Raw genomic sequence first — 16,935 nt, 5'->3', positions numbered from 1 at the left:
CTCATGCTGATTTCACTTCTGCAGTATTCTCTTTAGTTTATCCTTTCTTCCCAGTTCCAACACTACAAACCATTAGTCTTTTGATCTTCATAATCAACTTAACTTTCAAAATACCCCAAAAGTAATTTTCTCAAGTTTAGCATGGTATTCAAGGCCATCCATTTCTTCACTCCAATCTTTATTTTTAATCTTATTTTTCGATGCACATCCCATCTATCAGACCTCAGCCACATCAACATTGTGCCATTCTCATCATTGACTGTTGAAATCTTATTTTTCAAGGCCCAAAACATCTGTCACCTTTCATGTATATATGACTGGATATTGTCTCACTATTTTTATCTTCTTTTTTTTAAGCTCTCAAAACTTTGTTTCTCTTTTATGTAATTTATGTAATTATAATAATTTGTATAATTGTTGTGTATATCAAATAATCTTTTCTTTGAACTATGACTTAATAAATTCTGGCAAGTCAGGAAAATGCCATATTTGTATCCCTCATAGAAACTAGGAAGAGCAATTACGCACTAAAAATGTTTTGTTAAATTTTGTGTCAACAATTTAATTATCTAGATTTTAAGGATTTATTATTTAAAATAAATGAAATAAGGACAGTCCTCAAGAACATTTCTAGCTGTTAACATGACATGGTACCAAATAGTCATTTAAGGATGACCTGGAGGAAAAGGGTTGTGGCTTCAATATTAATTGTATATTTGTAGTTTTCTGTTTCTACCTTTGGTTTACTTCCATGGCAAAATCAGTTAATCCTGAATTGCTTATTGTAAATAAATCTTAAAAATGATTCTCTATGCTTATCCAAATGTATAATCAGGAATTTCATTTAATTCTAAAACCAAACTTATTTTACATGTGAATTACAACTCAATTAAGTGGGGGAATTTGCACAAATACACATGAAAATGTTGAGTATCATATAATGTGTAAAAGGACATCTGGTGTTCATGATGCAGAATGATATAGGGGTATCTGAAACAATTTTTCTGTATTACCAGGTATTCCAGAAGCCAGTATTTATCCTTTAATAGAAAAAGAAAAACACAGTCCCTCCAGTCATATAATGTTTCTAAAGGGTTAAGCTAGACTCAGGTGCACTGAAATATCAATGCAGATATAATAATAATTTGAAAGTCATATGCAATTCAATATTCATTCCCAGTGATAGATTCAGAAGTTCTATGTGAATATTTTTATTCATATTCTATTTCTATCCTATTGTTTACATCTGACCAAAAACTACCAAAATCTAAAAGGGACTCCAGAAATGATGTAGTACAAGCCTATTGTTTTACAATTAAAAAAACTTGTGATTCAATGAGATAAAGTGATTTGCTCAAGATTACACTGGCAATCAATACGAAATTTTTTAGTTCTCCTGAGTCTTAGATCAGGGTCCACTTTATTTTCCACATATACTACATTATATTACAATTCAAACAACTACTGTACATACTAGACACATAATATTTTTAAGCTAAATTACGTTTTATGTTTTCTTATGTTCATTTATTTTCCTTATCCAAGTACTTGTTCACTTAAAATATGTTTTTCCTAATCCACTCTGTGTTTCTACTACATGAAAATACATAAGTCAATCAAGCCCCATATCTATCACCTTCTTGCCTTCACTGAATAAGACTGAGAAGTAAATTTCCATTAAAAAAAAATAATGTCAGTGAAAGACACCAGGAAAAGTAAAGTAATAGGGCTGGTCATTGATAAACTAATTTAATGAGATACAGATCAGAGAACTGTAGATGAAACTATGAGGTCAAGAGAAATTGAATTTTGCTGTAATGGAAATAGATGGCTCCCAAATCTAAAAGATTGATAATCTGAAAACAAAGGAAAGAAAACAGAATAATAGACAGCCTTACAATTCATAACTGGCACACACAATGTTGATCTAGACAATATGTCAATCTAATAACAGAATGTGATATCCTTTAAAATCACTAGGGTCTTAAATTAAATTTTAGGGAGTTCTGAATCTTTTCCCACAGGAAAACCAACCTGTCTAAGTTCACGATCATTTTCCATTTGTAAGAATACAAACTATTTTATGAGACATGAGTAGATGTCCATGCATCAAGGCAAAAATCTGTTCCACTAAGAGAAAGCTTTTAGAATTCTCAGAAAACAGTCTTCTTCTAACACAACCAAATATGATTATCATTTTACAGGTTCAATTCTTTATAACAGTAAGAGTCCTGAATAAACTACAGCATAAAACTACACACAGCATAATTATGTGTAGGAATTTGGATGATGTTTGTACAAAAAGATATATGCAAATCCCAACCCACAGGACTTGTGAATGTAACATTATCTGGAAATAGGTTCTGTACAGATGACTTAAGTTAAAGATCTCAAAATCAGAACTTCCTGGATTCAGGGTTAGCCCTAAATGGAATTATTGTAGTCTTCATAAGAAAACAGAGAATGACAATTGAGATACTGAGACCCATTTCAGAGAAAGCCATGAGAATACAGAGGCAGAGACTGAAGTTTTGGAGCTACAAACCAAGGAATGCCAAGGACAGCTGGCAGCCACAGAAGTTAGAAGAGAGACATGGAAGAGATTTTTTTCAGCTCCTGCAGAAGGAATCAACTCTGTTAACAACTTGATTTCAGACTTCTGGCCTTTGAAGTCTGAACGAATGCAGTCTGAAAGTGAGAGAATAAATGTCTGTTGTTTTTAACCACTCAAGTTGTGATAATTTGTTTGGGCATTCCTAAGGAACTAGTACATTACATAATCTATTTTTTGTATAAATGATAGTTGATTTAGGAAAAAAAATTGAAAACTTCAGTGTCTTTAAAAATGTTTACACACTAATTTCAAAGAAACACAATTTAACCTACTCTGAAAGGTTTTGGTCTTAAGTTGCAGTACACATCAGGAATGTTTTCTGGTAAACATTCTAATTGTCATAAATCACACCATGATGTGAAAGAATATAAGACCATATGTCGTAAGTTTATTTAACTATTTTTGTTGTTGTTGCTTTTGATTTTACTCTTAAGAGAAATGATGGCTGAAGTTGTTAACTAATGACAAATAGAAGGCTCTAAGGTTGCTATGATTTTAATAAATTTTTGTGTGCCCCTCCAAATATCTTGTTGACACTTAATCCCCAATTGAACAGTATAAATATGTCTATCAATATGGTTTGGATTTGTGTCCTTGACCAAATCTCATGTTGAATTGGAGGAGGGTCCTGGTGAGAGGTGATTGAACCATAGGGGCAGTTTCCTCCATGCTGTTCTCATGATAATTATTGAATTCTCAGGAGATATGATGGTTTACAAATGTGTGACACTTTCCCCTTTTGGCTCTTTCTCTCTTGCTCTACTATTGTACTATGTGCTTGCTTGCTTGCCCTTCACCTTCTACCATGACTGTAAGCTTCTTAGCCTCCCAGTCATGCTCCTGTTAAGCCTGCTGAACTGTGAGTCAATTAAACCTTTTTTCTTCAAAATTACCCTGTCTCAGGTGGTTCTTTATAACAGTACAAGAATGTACTAATGAGGAACTGTGTTAAGGAAAACGAATCCACAAGGGGTGTGGTTTCAAAGGCAGGAACTTTCCAGCGCCATGCCTCCATCCACGTCCCATCCGTCCCCGGCTAGGTAGAAATTCCAGGTTAGTCTCTTTGTTCAAAAAGCCCATGAAAAGCTCTGGGGAGGGGGCTCGAGTTGCCGACCTAGCAACCCATCCAGTATGGAAGTCAAAGATCGATTACTCCAGAGGAAGTTTGAAAGAACTCCTCTCATTGGGGTGGGAATAGCTCCACAAAAACTCACTGCTCTTTCCTATACGGATTCCTCCCTTGGATCCCCTCCCACGGCAGCGTGGGAACTGTCTCTCCTTCTCTCTCTTTCTCTCTCTCTGCCTAATAAATCACTCTCTGCTAGACTCTTTGGGTCCTAGATATTTATTCCAATGGTTAGCTCACTACACCTCCAGGATCCCTTCCCCATTCCTGGGGTAAGAGAGGTCAAGGACCTGGGCACATCAGGGGAAAACATCAGAGAACAGGAAGTGTCTTTGGGACTCCCCCGCAGCTCTGCTCCTGTCCCCCAGTTACATCTTTGGCCAGCACAAGTAGGGAACTGAGCCCCTGTGCCCCGCCCTGTTTATACTAATACAAAAAAATTTGTGTCAGAAATGTGGGGCACCTCTATAAAAGTAGCTGAATATGTGGAAGTGACTTTGAAACTGGAAAATGGGAAGAGGTTGGAACAGTTTGGAGGGCCCAGAAGAAATCAGGAAGAAGTTTGGAACTTCCTAAAGACTTGTTGAATGGTTGCAACCAAAATACTGATAGTAACATGGACAGTGAAGTCTAGGCTGAAGTGATCTCAGATGGAGATGAGAAACTTTTTGGGAACTGGAATAAAAGTGACTCTTGCTATGCTTTAGCAAAGAGACTGGTGGCATTTTATCCCTGACCTAGAGACCTGTGGAACTTTTAACTTGAAAGAGATGATACAGGGTATCTAGCAGAATAAGTTTCTAAGCAGCAAAGCATTCAAAGGGTGTCCTGGATGGGTCTAAAAGTGTACACTCACAGGCATGAAAAGAGAGATGGTTTGGAATTGGAACTTCTATTTAAAAGGAAAGCAGAGCATAGACGTATGTAATATTTGTAGCTCAGTTATGTAGTAGAAAAGAAAACCCACTTAATGGGGAGAAATTCAAGCCAGCTGCAGAAATTTACCTAAGTAAAGAGGAGTAGAAAGTTAATAGCCAAGACAATGGGTAAAATGTCTGTAGGACATTTCAGAGACCTTCTTGGAAGCCCCACTCATCACAGGACTGGATCCTAGGAAGGATAAATGATTTTATGGATCAGGCCCAGGGCCCTGCTGCTCTGTGAAGAATGCTGTGTCACCTACTGCTGCTCAGCTTTAGCTGTGGTTAAAAGATGCCAAGGTACAGCTTGGGCCATTGGTTCAGAGAGTGCAAGCCCCAAAACTTGGCAGCTTCCACATGGTTTTGGATGTGAAGATGTGCAGAATGCAAGAGGTGAGGTTTGGGAACCTCCACCTAGATTTCAGAAGATGCATGGAAACATCTGGATGTCCAGTCAGAAGTCTGCTGCACTGGCAGAGCCCTCATGGAGAACCTCTACCAGGGCAGTGCAGAGAGAAAATGTGAAGTTGGCACCCTCACACACAATCCCCACTTAGACACTGCCTAGTGGAGCTGTGAGAAGAAAGCCACCATCCTCCAGACCCCAGAATGGTACATTCACTGACAGTTTGCATTGTGAACCTGGAAAGGCTGAAGGTATTCAATGCCAGCTTTTGAAAGCAGCCATTGGGACTGTACCCAGCACAGGCACAGAGGCAGGGATGCACAAGACCTTAGGAGTTCATCCCTTGTATTCTCATGGCCTGGATGTGAGACATGGAGTCAAAAGGGATTATTTTGGAGCTTTAAGATTTAATGACTGCCCTGTGGGGTTTCTGACTTGCATTGGGTCTGTAGTCCTTTTGTTTCAGCCAATTTTTCCCATTTGGAATGAGCATATTTGCCCAAAGCCTGTCCTCGCATTGTATCCTGGAAGTAACTAGCATGTTTTTTATTTTATAGTCTAATACGTGAAAGGGACTTACCTCATCTCAGATGAAACTCTGGACTGTGGAATTTTGAGTTAATGCTGAAATGAGTTAAGACTGGGGGACTGTTGAGAAGGCATAATTGTATTTTGCAATGTGAGAAGAACATGAGATTTGTGAGGGGCTTGGGCAGAATGATATGGTTTTGATTTGTGTCCCTGTCCAAATCTCTTGTCAAATTAGAGAAGGGTCCTAGAGGGAGGTGATTGTATTATGAGAACAGATTTTCCCCTTGCTGTTCTTGTGATAGTAAGTTCTTGTGAGATCTGATGTCTTAAGTGTGTGGCATTTCCCCTTCTCTCTGTCTGTTGCCACCATTGTGAAGAAGGTGCTTGCTTCCCCTTTGCCTTCCGCCAAGATTGTAAGTTTCCTGAGGCTTCCAAGTCATGCTTCCTGTTAAGTCTGTGAGTCAATTAAACTGTGAGTCAATTAAACTGAAGTTTAAGCAGTTTAATTGACTGTGAGTCAATTTAAGCAGAACTGTGAGTCAATTAAACCTCTTTTCTTCATAAACTAACCAGTTTCAGCTAGTTCTTTGCAACAATGTGAGAACAGACTAATACATCTATCTAAGTAAAACACCACTACTTACCTTCTCAGAATAATCCTTGTGTCAAGCGTAACTCCGCTTGTTTCAATGATATCATTTATAAATTTAAAATGTGAGGTTACTGGGTTTTTATCCAAACAAAAAGCTCAGGATTCAATAAGACAATGGTCTTGGGTAAAGATGAGAGAAGTGTCTTACATTTATAAATATAAAGTTTATCAACACTCTGGGGAACACTGCAGTTGACGTTTAAGTTATAAAGATAGAGACTATCTTAACTGACTTCTACTTAACTCACCAAATCAATGAACACTCTCCCTTCACAATAGAACCAGGGTCCAGGGGGCTTCCCTAAAGTCAGCTTCCACAATTATCGGTTTGTTATTTAAATTGTGTGCTTGTCAAAAGTCCCTTGTGTTTTTTCTTCCATATTTGTTTCTCTTGTTATTACAGTCAATACAATACTTACTCTGATTAAATATAAATGCAAGGAGAAAAAGAGTTGTGTGTTAATGCAAACTGTTAAATGATTTTGACTTTATAAGGTTAAGCCACTAAAGCAAAATTGCTATAAGAATAGACGTGGAAGAGGTGAATAAAATTATTTAGAAAAGAAAAGATCATAAAAATCTACAAATATTTTGTACTGGATTTACTTAACAGTGTTTAAAAACTTTAACTTCACCTTAAGAAACCTATACTGGAAATTGTAGAAGATACATTAAATAGAGTGTTTTCGCTGTTTTTATTTTATTTGCAAGAAAGATTATACAGATTTCTATCAGCAGACACATTCAAGGAAGACTTGACTCCACATCAATAGAGTAGTTTATATATAACCCCATTTTGTTTTAGGCTAAAATAAAATAAAACATTAAAGGTACATATTTATCATGTTTTTAGATTTTTGGACTTCAACTGAGTTTTCCAGTAGCTTAGCAACTACACAGATGATCACAACTTTTGATGTGGTTATGTCTTGATAAACTCTGGAAACCCCATCATAAAGTCAAAATATCATAAATCGAACCATTGTAAGTCTGGTACCATCCCTATTGGTTATGACCTTGTGAAGTGAGAAATAGATTGTTCACATGGCAAAAGCCCAACCAATGGACATGGGTTTCACCTGCATCAACACTGAGCACTTTCTAATGAAATTTTTCTAGCAGGTTTGCCATTTTAATTTATGAATTAATAATTTCTAAATAATCTTATTGCTCAAACTGTTTTCTGTGCTTTGTGACTCCTTATATAATAACAATAATTAATTTTTATGAAAAAGTCATAATTTAAGACAGTTGTCTTAATAAACTTATACCTTTAAAATATGTAAAAGCCTAAATAATTACACAGAAGAATCATGTTGGAATATATTCAGTTTGCAGAAAATGATTTCAGCTGAAACTTTTAGAGGACGGCTAAATATTTTCAGATGTTTCTGTGGTATATTCATATAGGCTTGATCTTTGGATATCACTTTAAATAATTTAGTTATTTTGTTCCTCTCTTGAATTCTCCCAAACTCCCGAAGCAGAACATATTTTTGATTGATTATGCTGTCTTTTCCCTCCTCCCTCCCTTCCTTCCTTTTTTTGTTTTATTCAGTACATATTTATAATGCACCTACTATGATCAAGCTGTTTTTTCAGACTCTAGTGAACCAAATAAATACAGTCTCTAGACTGATGGAATGATATATACTGGTAAGGAGAGAGACATAACATAAATAATTATGCAGATATTAACTAACTATAATTATGGTAATTGCTATAAAGAAGTAAATATTTTTATAAAATGCATAAGAGGGATTGGACTAAACTAGTCTGGGATCGTGGAAAGAACTTCATTGGAGAAGCTGACATTAAGGTAAAACCTGAGTGAGTCAGAACAGTGTGGAAAGGAGAGTAGTGAGTGTTCATGGCAGATGGAACAGTCTATGTAAGGGCCCTTTTGGGGAAGAAATCAAAGATCTTATAATTTTGGTAAGGTATTGCAAAAGGAAGTCTAGGAAAAAGCTGCATCAGACTGCATTAGTGGGAACTTGCAGCAAATGAAGATTACAGAGACCTACTCATGACTTCCTAATGGAGAACATCTGGAAATTAAATCTGGTCACTTTCTACTTGGCAAATACCCAGGTGGTTCTTTTGGAATGGAGAAGTAGTTTGAGATTTACTGAATTAGACTAATATACTTTCTAAAAGTATTACCATAACAAATCTAAGAAATAGGCTTACAAGGCCAAGCTTTATAATCATATTCAATTCTGAAAACACTAAGTTCTTTTTTTCTCTTTATTTTATTCTCTTTTTTTTTAACCCCAAGACAACAATAAAGGATTATATCTAGGGAATGTAGTAAAAACTCTTTTTTTTTTTTTTTTAATAACTGATACCTTACTTTCTCCTCATAAACTATCAAAGGACTAGGCAGAAGCATCTATTTCTATCAAGGTACACATCAGAAACAGTGGCCCAAAGAGGTTAATTGCCTTTCTGGGAATCACAGTTTGCCCTAAGTAGTGCAAAGATCTCCTGACTCCCATGTCCACATCCTTGCCCCCTAGATCCTTTGCATCCCTTTATCTCATCCAGGGGTCATTAGCATTTGTTCTCTTCCCCAAATGGCACTTTTCACATGAACACTCAAAGAAAAAGGAAAACAATAGGAAATGCTGAATTTTGAACTTTTCACAGGTGATGTTTTCAGAAATTGATGTCAAGAATAAAATAGTTGTTGGCAGTTACAACTGTTTGGCTGTCATTTTACAAAACAATTGCCTATGAGGTCTTCATGGATTAAAGGTTTCACATAAATTGGGGAAGGCTGGCTGACTGCTCTCCCTTCTGACCTCCTCTCACTGGCAATTTTTACATAACTACATAGCACAGTTAGTTCCCAGACCTGCTAAGCTTTTCCTTGCCTAAAGAAATCATAATTATCAAAGAAGAAGAGCTTCAAATGGAGAAGTCGTAAAAATCTTGGGGGCTATTCTCATTTATTAACAGGTTTTGAACTTACAGTATCCCCTGAACATGGATGATTCTAATCAGTTGTGAAATGAGACTAACTTTATCCCTAGAGATTGGTCAAACATATCAGCCTTAGCTGTACGGCAGATAGGCATTGTGAAGCAGTTTTGCCTGGAGATGTACTTACTACTGAATTTCTGAAGCAGAAACTAGATTGTATGATGGAGCCATCCACATGCTCATTTTAGTGAAGGGGAATAATTAGCAAGTCACCACGTTGAAGTTTAACAAAGACACCTCCTTAAGAAAATAGACTTTCACATGATCCCCAAGGTCCCATCTCCTAGTATTCATGCCTTTGTGTACCTCTCTTTCACTGATTGTGTGCTGGACCTATGACCTGCTTTTAAGCAATGGAATACAGAAAAGACGATGTATGTTTGTAATCACAGATACAAAATTACATAAAACTGTAGTGCCCATCTGCAAGCAGAGATTTTCTTTCCTTGAATCATTTTAAAGAAGCAGGCTTCCATGTTATCAACTGCCATATGGAGAGCACCACATGGCTAGTAGGTAAGGATCACCTATAGCTTACAGTCAGCAAGAAAATTAAGTCTTTCACCCAGTAACCTGCAAGGAAATGCATTTTGGGAGCAATGGCACAAGTTCCCTGATAGAGGCTCAGATCATACCACAGTCAAAAATATGATTGCATATTTTTGAAACTCTAAGTAAACCATTACCTGGAGACCAAAGTCAATTGTTCCTGGACTCCAAACCCATAGAAATTATGCAGTAACAAATGTATTTGTTTTAAGTCATAAGTTTGTGGTATTTTTGCTATGTTTCAATGTATAACTAACACAAATTTGCAAAACACTATCATTTGTATAGAAAATAGATTCCTCTGTAGAGATCTTGCCAAGGAGTCTATTCCCTGAAATAAAATAATGAACTCCTCATCTAAATACTCAAGCTTGAAGGGAAAGGTAGTTAAAGATATTTGGGAAATGACTTTGTATTTTCTAAAGGTGGGGATTTGAAGTTACTAAAGCAATAATAAACCAAAAAAGTTGTTGTTTGCCTTTTTTTTTTTTTTTTTTAAATTTTCATCTTTACCCTATAGGATGGGTTCCTTCTAGCAAAAACTTGGTAACTTAGCCTTTACTTATATAATAGTGTAATTACTGGATGTTTTTCTTTTTCTACCACTCAAACCCAGACCGTTATACATTCACTAAGCTATTCATGTGGTCATAGTCTTGGGCTAGTTTGTCTACAAACAAGATACTCATTCTCCTTGCTTGATCTTGCACCTACTCACTCCTCTTTATCTCCTTAAGTTTCTGTTCTCTACCTTCTTTGTCTTCCCTTTCTCTTACTGATTTTGTAGCTCTTAGCTCGAACATAATTTACTCCTAAAAGTTTTCACAACCCCCTAATTCTAGCTTAAGAGTTTCTCCACTGTATGTCAGTAGCATTTAATCTTGCCATAATATGCTTGTCTCATTATGGAAATGTTCTCTTTATTATCCAGTCTCTTTATCACTAGAGTGCAATCTCAATATTGAAGGTAGTATCATGGTCACCTATTTATCTTCTATTCCTTAGCTTCTAGCTTAATGCATAGGTGCATACATAATGATTTTATTTTAAATAAATGAAAGAATGTCATAGTAACAAGAGTGGAAGCATTGGAGTCAAATTTATGCTCAAAGTTTAGTTTACTGTGTGACCTTGGGTAAATTACTGAATTTATGTTAACCTTGATTTCCTCATCTGGCAAAATGAGAACTATTAACTTCCATCCCTTCTGTGATTCTTTGAAAAATTAGGTTTTCCTTTTCAAAAATTGTATCACTACTTATGCCTTTATGGTGTAACTGACAGGGCCCTAGGATTTGGGATACAGGATTGTATAAAAGAGTCAAAATATTTGCCTCTGGAAGCTTAAAACATTTAATAAACAAGATGGATAAAATATACAGTATGCTAGGTAGTGATAAGTGCTAAGGGGAAAAATTAATTACAGAACAGAAATAAGAAGAATGGTGAAGAGGAATTGCAATTTTAGATAAGGTAGCCAGAAAAGACCTCATTGAGAAGATACCATTTGTGTAAAAATGTGAAAGGGATGCAACAGCTAGCTATGCAAGTAACTAGAAGAACATTTCTGACATAGAGGATAGGATATTCATAGTAATTAATTTTTTGGAATAATCAGGGGCACAGTACCTGTCACATAGAGTTCCCAGGATTGTTAATTACTACCTCACTTTCATTTTTAAATATTTGCATTTTTAATTCTAAACTATACACTCATTATTTACTGTTCGTTCTTGAAAAATGCCTCAATCTTACAGTCATCAGACTCAATCTATCACATATACTGAGAAAAACAATATTTATTTTGATTTTCCTACATGGAAAGTTAGAAGGTAACTCTGCAAGTGGCAGGTAGGCACCAACCATTTTTTCAGTTTTCTAGGTAGTAGGATAATAAAGCATCAGTATGCAAGGAAGGAATTCCATAAGGAAACGTTAAAGCTGCTAAAACTCTTCATTATGAAGGCATTTGATGATTATCTATGCAGACAGTGAAACACAGCTCACAAAAACATTTATAAAAAAACATTTATTTATTCTAATTTTGACTCTGAGTTCTCAAACTCCTGGACTTACAGAGACTCCAGTCTCAGGCATTCTTGAGACTCCAGTACCTTGGATGTAAAGAGGTAGTATGGAAGCACAGGAGAGCCCTTTTTATTGTCCCGGGTTACCTGGGTCTTTAGGACCACTACATCTATTGAGGACACTGTCCTGGAACAAGATTTACTGTCCTATCCTCTGCCCTTCTAAATGTCTGTGTTTTCATTAAAGATTTCAGTGCATAAAGACATGTTCTTCATAATAGGTTTGGACTTTTGGAAACAACAGTCAATGAGGGATATGTCTTATATTTAACGTCAGTTTATCTTCTATTCACATATCTCCCTTGAAGCAAGGTAATGAGTAGACAGCTATTTACTAGAAGGCGGAAAGGAAAATGATGAAATACAAGGAGAAACATAAAAATTACTATTTTAAACGTTATCCAAACAAATCTAAATGATAATACCTCCAAGAGTATTTATATTTAGTGGAAATCAGTAAAAATTGAAATTCATCATTATAATTTGCTTCATCTCTCTTTCCTTCCTCCAATGATGCTTTTCTTTTGCATAGCAATGATCAAGCTCTTGATGGCTGTTTTAGAAATACTCACATTAAAATCCATATCCTTTAAATACTTGATTAAATACTAACAACAAACAAACAAACAAAACATCTTTCTACATCATCAACTTTCTTTTGCATCAGTAAGTTAGAATTTGAGAAAATATAAAAATAATTATGACACATTATTTTCATTTATGGTTATTTTTTAGCCTGATTTCCTCTAGGAATTATTTCAGAACATGACTCAGACACAGTCAGCCTAAATCAAGAAGATAATAAAAGGCTTTCTAACACTATAGCTAGTAAACGCTTTTGAAGTTGGTGGCAGTGATATTTACCTACATTAACTGATAGGACTCAGCCAACACAACAGAGGAATTCTCTGAATAGAGTTGGTATAATATGCTTAAAATCAAAATATTCCCAATGGATTCAGAGAGATAAAGAAAAGAAAAAGAAGACATTTTCAGTTATTTTGTTTTAATATCATGTTTTACTAGATTCGACCTGGTTTTCTCCCTCTTTGTTAAATCTCTCAGGTGGGTTGGCTCTCTTACATGAATCTTTTGCATGACCTCATTTGAAATGAAAAACAGGTTGCTGTAACTCACCTCTTTGTGAAATTCTTTAGTACTATACTCTAGATTAACAATATATTTTATAGTCAAACTCTATGTTGTACTATTTGTTACTGACACATTATAATTATATGTATTTAAGGGATACAATTTGATATTTTCGTAAATAGGTTGTTAGTTGATTCAATCAGGTAGTTAGTGTATCCATCACCTCATGCATTTATCATTTCTTTGTAGCGAGAAGCTTCAAAAGTGTCCCTTCTAGCTATTTCATAATATGCATTATTTTACTGTGAACCGTAGTAACCATAGTGTGCAATAGAACATCATATTTTACTAATCCTATCAGATTGTAATTTTGCACTCACTGGCCAACATTTCCCCATCCTTCCTCCCGTCTACCTCAGTCCCTGGTAACACCACTGTTGTACTCTGTTTCTATGTGTCACCTTTTTTAGATTCCACATATAAGTAAGATCATTTGGGTTTTCTTTCTGTGGGTCTGGCTCATTTCACTTACTATGATGTCTTCCAGGTTTATCCAATGACAGGAATTTATTCTTTTTATGACTAAATAGTCTATTGTGCATATATACTTCATTTTTTTAATCCATTCATCCATTGGTGGACACTTAGGTTGATTTCATATCCTGGCTATTGTAAATGCTGATGCAATAAACATGGGAGTGCTGATATCTCCTCAAAATACTGACTTCATTTCTTTTAGACATATACCTATTGGTGGTATTGCTGGATCATATGTTAGTTTCTTTTTAGTGGTTTAGCAACCCCATGTTGTTTCTATAATAGCTATACTGGTTTACATTTCCACCAACAGTGTATATGTTCCCTTTTCCACATCCATGCCAATATTGTCTTTCATCTTTTTGAGAATAGCCATTTTAACTGGAGTTAGGTGGTATTGCAGTGTGGTTTCAATTTACATTTCCTAGATGATTACTGATATTGAGAATATTTTATGTATCTGCTGGTCATTTTATGTATCTGCTTGGAAGATGTCTATTTATGTACTTGCCCATTTATCAATTTGGTCATTTCATATTTTGTTTTTGAGCTGTTTACAGTATTTGTATATTCTGGATATTAACCCCTTGGGATACATGTATAGTTTGTAAATATTTTCTCCTATTCTGAAGGTTGTCTCTTCACTCTGCCAATTATTTTCTTTGCTGAACAGAAGTTTTCTATTGTATGCTCTCATTCATCTATTTTTGCCTAGGTTGTATGCTTTTTAAGGTCTCCATAATATCCTTGCCCAGACCAATATCCTGAAATATTTCCCCCGTTTTCTTTGAGTAGTTTCACAGTTTGGGGTCTTACATTTAAGCCTTTATTTGGAGGTCAAATTTTTTAAGTAGTGAGAAATGGAGATTTAGTTCTATTCTCTCATGTGTGATTATCCAGTTTTCCAAGCACCATTTATTGAAGAGGCTGTACTTTCTCCACGTGTGTTCTTGACACTTTTGTCTAAAATCATTTGGCTATAAATGCATGGGTTTATTTCTGGGCTCTCTGTTCTTTTCCATTGGTCTGTGTGTCTGCTTTCATTTCAGTACCACAATATTTTTTTTCATAACTTTATATCATATTTTGAAGCTGAATAGTGTGATGTCTCAAGTTAGTTTTTTCCACTCAGGAATGCTTTGGCTTTTGAGACCTTTGTGTGCCATGTGAATCCTGTGATTCTTTTTCTATTTGTGTAAAGAATGTTATTAGTATTTTGATAAGGATTATAGTAAGTCTGTAGATTGCTTTGAGTTGTATTATCATTTTTAAAATATTAATTCTTCCAATCCATAAACACAGACTATCTTTCCATTTCTTTGTGTCCCTTTGTGTCCCCTTTCATAAAAATTTTATAGTGTTTTCAATGTAGATATCTTTTACCTCTTTGGTTAAACTTATTCCTAAGTATATAAGATTTTGTAGTTATTGTAACCGAAGTTGTTTTCTTGATTTTTTTTTTCAGACTGGTTCACTAACACTATATAGAAACACTACTGATTTTTATGTTGATTTTGTATTCTGCAACTTTATTAATTTGTTTATTTGTTCTAACAGTTTTTGTTAATGAAGCCTATAAGGTCTTTTATGTACAAGATCAAGTTTTTCACAATCAGGGACAATTTTATTTCCTCTTTTCCAGTGTATATACCTTGTCTTTATTTTTCTTGCCTAATTACTCTGGCTAGGACTTCCAGTGGTATGTTTAACAGAAATGGTTAAGGGAGTATCCTCATCTTGTTCCCGGTCTTAGGACAGATTTCAGTTTTTACCCATTCCCTATGATGTGAGTCGGGTTTGTTACATAAGGTATTTATTGTGTTGAGGTACATACTATCTATAGCTAATGTGTTGAAAGTTATTTACATGAAGGAATCTTGAATTTGCCAAATGCTTTATCTGCAGCTATTGAAATAATCATGTGATTGTTTATCTTTCCCTTAATAAAGTATATAACATTCATTGTTAAGTCATCCTTGCATCTCATGGAGGAATCCCACTTAATTATAGTGAATGATCTTTTTTAATGCTCCCTTGGATTCACTTTGCTGGTATCTTGTTGAGAAATTTTGCATTTATTTTATAAGACGTATTGGCCTACAGTTTTCTTCTGTTTTTTTTTTTTTTTTTTTTTTTTTTTTTTTTTTATGTTCTCATCCAGTTTTGGAATCAGGGTAATATTGGCTCATAAAGTGAGTTTGGAAGTATTAACTTTTCTTTAATTTTCTGAAATAGTTTGTAGGAAATTGTTATTAGTTATTTAAAGGTTTGGTAGAATTTGAGAGCAAGGACATCACATCCTGCAATCATCATTGATGAAAGACATTTTTTAAGGATTCAATTTCCTCATCTATTATTGGTCTGTTTAGATTTTCCATTTCTTCGTAATTTAATCATGACAGGCTGTATATAGCTAGGATTTTCTCAATTTCTTCTGTCATCAACTCTGTTGGTGTAGTTGTTCATAATAGCTTTTTATGGTGCTTCTGTGTCTGAATAGGTTTTTATTGTGCCTTATTTCTCTCCCACACACATAATTTTTCTTGTGATAAAATAATACATATATAGTTTAATGTCTTTACCACTTTTAGGTGTGCAGTTTAGTGACATTGAGTGCATTCATATTGTTATGCAGTCATGACCATTCTTCATCTCCAGAATATTTTTTATCTCAGAAAATGGAAAACTCATACCCATTAAATAATAACTCTTCACTATTTGCTCTCCCCATATATTGGCAACCACCATTCTACTTTCTTTCTTTCTTTACAATTTTGACTGCTCTAATTACCACACTTAGGGAGAATCATGCAGTATCTGTCTTTTTGCAATTTGCTTATTTTGCTTAGTATAATATCTTCAACATTCATCTATGTTGTGGCAAATGACAGAATGTCTTTCATGTTTAAGACCAAATAATATTTTATTTTATGTACAGACTTCATTTTTCTACTTCATTCCTCTATCAGTGAAGACTTGGGTTGCTTCTACATTTCTGCTATTGTGAGTAATGCAGTTCTAAAACAGTTGTAAAAATATCTATCTCTGATCCTTATTTTAATTGTTTTGGGTAAATAACCAGAAGCAGAATTCCTGGATCACATGGTAATTTTATTTTTATTTTTTTGAAAAATTTCCATACTATATTCCACACATGAATGAACCATTTTACTTCCCATCCAGAGTGCATAAGGGTTCAAACTTCTCTCATATTCTGGCCAATACTTATTTTCTGTGATTTGTTTGTTTTTGTCTGTTTTATAGTAGGCATGCTAATGGTAGTGAGGTGATATCTCATTGGAGTTCTGGTTTTCATTTTCCTAATGATTAATGATGTTAATCCTCTTTTATGTGCTTAGTTATTTGTACATCTTCTTTGGAGAAATGTCTATTCAATTCCCTTGTCCATCTTGTTTTTTTTTTTAATTGCTGATTA

The sequence above is a fragment of the Aotus nancymaae genome, unplaced genomic scaffold, assembly GCF_030222135.1.
Source record: "Aotus nancymaae isolate 86718 unplaced genomic scaffold, 86718_ANA_hifiasm-v0.15.2.pri h1tg000059l, whole genome shotgun sequence".
NCBI lineage: Eukaryota > Metazoa > Chordata > Mammalia > Primates > Aotidae > Aotus > Aotus nancymaae.
This window is presented reverse-complemented; position numbering follows the sequence as displayed.